This window comes from Henckelia pumila, chromosome 1, assembly GCF_033568475.1.
Source record: "Henckelia pumila isolate YLH828 chromosome 1, ASM3356847v2, whole genome shotgun sequence".
In the NCBI taxonomy this organism is placed as follows: domain Eukaryota; kingdom Viridiplantae; phylum Streptophyta; class Magnoliopsida; order Lamiales; family Gesneriaceae; genus Henckelia; species Henckelia pumila.
The window spans coordinates 137576127-137579693 of NC_133120.1; the positions used below are offsets into that span (position 1 = coordinate 137576127).

At 28.1% G+C, this 3567-nt stretch overlaps 1 long non-coding RNA gene across 1 annotated transcript; it reads left to right on the top strand.

The window, feature by feature from the left end:
- Positions 1 to 2436: 2436 nt before the first annotated feature.
- On the top strand, positions 2437 to 3252 carry LOC140883183 (uncharacterized). The gene is made up of 3 exons (XR_012150348.1): positions 2437 to 2668; positions 3058 to 3116; positions 3194 to 3252. It is a non-coding gene; the product is annotated as an uncharacterized lncRNA (long non-coding RNA).
- The last annotated feature ends 315 nt before the right edge of the window (positions 3253 to 3567 follow it).

The window sequence follows — 3567 nt, forward strand, 5'->3', positions numbered from 1 at the left end:
CATATTTGACAACAAATCAAGGTAACCACATTCAAGGTACCAAGCATTTGATGTAAATAGATAACAACAAATCTTCCAAAATTATACCTACAAATAAGGATCAATTAGAAAAACAAAATAGAAATAGAAAAAGAGAAGAATATACAAAATATAAACAATCTTACTTGACCAACAATGAAACCTTTTCACCTTGACATAAAAAGATTTAGCTTTCCATGAACATGAAACTCAAGAATAAAGATAAAAGAAATTTCATACTTGAACTTGAGAAACTTGCACACTCAAACTTTTATTCTCACACACACAATATTTATTTTACAAATGAGGAATTCTCTACACTTTTGCACACTACAAAGCTTATACAACACATCTATTTATAGGCCAAATGAGAGCAAGAGTCCAAGACTCATTAAATATGAAATAGTAAAGTTGGTGGGTGCTTGTCTTCTTGAATGTCAATACATTGACCCAACTTTAATTGGCATGTTTGATGCCTTAGACTTCCGATTTTGCTTCTGTACAAAACATATAACACGTAGCCCTTTGTCTGTAGATGTGTTTTGACAACTCATTCACCCCTTGTGGATAAAATATGAAATACTTATGATATTTTTACTCCAAGCTGGTCATAGTAAAAGTAAATCTGTCTCCATTTTGATGTTTGATTATTTTGATCATCTTAATGAAGTTTTTGGAATTTCTTGTCTTCTACAAAGTTGAAGATGCCTCTTTTGTGATTCTACAGGTTTTGAGATTACTCCATTATGACCTCTATAGCTTGAGTAATTATATTTTTACCAAACCTGCGTAAACCGTAAAATACAACATTTTAGTAAAACATTTAAATATAAACACATAACACTAAAATAATACAACTTCATAATTTTAATTAAACTTCAATTTTAAAACACACTTTTTAACATATAAATAATTACAAATTTTAAGTTTCATCACACCCCCAAACCGGCTAATTACTAGTCCCTTAGTAATAAAATATCATAAAATCACAAGTTAGATTTTTATTCCTTAATATATATATTCAAATATGCAAACTTTGAAATTTTAAAAACACACTTGTGAGGAGATCATATGTTTATTTATAAATCTCATTATCAACCAATATATTAATATGTAATTGGATGGGCTATACATATATATTTCACACAATATCAAAATATTAAATATATATAATTTTTTTTTACATAAATATTTTCTAAAAACTTTGAGAATAATATAATTAAAAGGATAATAAAAATCATTTTCATAACATGTATATCATCAGGAATATTAATGTAAAAGTCTCAACTCCATATTCTCTCGGGTTAAAGTATTTCATATATAGCTGTTTTTCACTCATGGAGTTGGAAGAAAATTATACACTCTTTGAAAATGGCTAGTAAAGCAGACAATCAAATAACCTAATATTGAAAATAAGATAGGATGATTTACAAAGAATAAACCCATTTTTTTTTGTTTTTTTTTTTTGTTGTTTTTTTTTTTTTTTTGCTTGGCTGCAAAATTGTTTTTACATAATCAAATACCTCCAATAAACTTTGAAAATGTAACATTTTTTTTTCAAATTTTATTTATTTTTTTTATTTTTTATGAGGTATATCTATTACATTAATAATTATAGTAGAGATATTAATACTCTACATCTTTACAATCAAACTTCAAACAACTTTGCAGCCAATTTTTCATTTTTCATATTTTTTTTCAAAATGGGTTTAATCTAGTAATCAAACATTTATTAATAATCAATAAAAGCTTATAAGTTGTTTTCTCAATTCTCACCCCTCACTCACAAAATTTATGTGAGTAAATATTGCACTTTTACAAATTAATTCCCTCAATTATACATGTTATTATTCATTCAATCAATATCACTTTAATTATATACTCATAAAAGTTTTAGAAAATATGTTATTTGAAAACACACAATTATATATTATTTATAACTTATATCCCATCAATTATATATTTTCTATTAAATTTATAAAAAGAAGAATAAATAAACATCTATACAAAAAGACTTCATTTTCTTATTAGTTTGCAATTTAAATATATACGAAATAATAAAATCTAATCTATTGTGATAAGATGATAAATAAAAACTAATGCGTGTCAGGAGTTTTTGACTCCTTACTCTGCCATTGAAAAAGAAAAATAAATATTATTATAGAAATATTTTTTTTTTAAATTTTAATTTTTTTTTTTTAAAATAAACCCTCCCCCAAACCTGAATATGACATTTTTTTTAAAGAAAAATAAAGAGCACATGATGAAAGAGATATATAAGGCCCGGGATTATTTAATTTTAATTCGAGAATATTTAATTTGAGAATATTTAGAGTTTAGAATTAAATTCTAATAATTCTTAAATTGGAAGGATTGAAATTGAATTAAATCGCTTTTTCGGGGACTGAATTGCAAATAGTCAAAAGTTCAGGGACTAAACTGCAAATATGCTATATATATCTCATTCTCCACTTGAATTATTCTGAACACACGTGATATATCATATTTTGGAGAAGGAAAAACAGAGAACTCGGCTGAACCCTTTTCCAAGCCATTTTTGTCCGTTCAAGCTTCGATAACTCGCGCTCCGGTTGTCAGAAATTCCAGATAAATATATATCTGCGATCACAGCTCCGAGACCTTCGATTTGGTACATGTTTTATTCACATATCTCAGATTTTATTTTTATGTGAAAGATGGAAAATTATGATTTTATCATATATGCGTATATCAGCTGTACCGATCGTGTATTCGCAGACGGTTCGACAAAAGACTGTCGTTCGGATTTTATATGAATTTGGGAAGAATAATTCGAACACTATCATGTTTGATTGATATTGATTTTTATGGTAATGAGATGATATGTTAGAGATTATAAGTTATCTGGATTGTTGGATTTATTTGGATATTGTTTGGATTGCCGGTTTTAGCCGTTATGCCGCCGATTTGCAAATTGTCAAGATTTTGCTCTTATTGATTGAACAAAGCATGATTAGAGTTGGAATTTGATATGGTTAGATTGTATCTACTATTTTTCAGATTTGATCAAAGTGTTCCGAACTCGAGATTGTCGATTCGAATCGAGAACGATTTAGAAGGTTTGAAGTTCTTTAGTTGAAATTTTGTTATGCTTTGGAACAGATTTTGATAGATGGTTTTACTATGATGTTTTCAGACTTGAAGTACTGTCAGACACGACATCGAAAGGTATAAATGACAGCAAATCCAGATGGGATAGAACGCTTGAAATAGTTTTCATTTCAAGTATTCCCATGTCAATCACATACTTGTTTCTTTATATTTCTTATGTGATTATTTGTTTGTATTGCTTTGTTTGCTTATATGCTTAGTTGTTCAAGATGTGTTTTATAGCTTTTAATGCATACAGCTTATGTTGCATTCATCTTGAACTCCAGCCTTAATAGCACAGAGGGCAGCCATCGCCTAGAGTGCAGATGATGTTTGGAGAGCTGTAGTGAGTGGCATGGAATGTAGATTTATTTCTAGAGTCAGCTTGACTCATGGCACAGAATATGGATTTATGTTCAG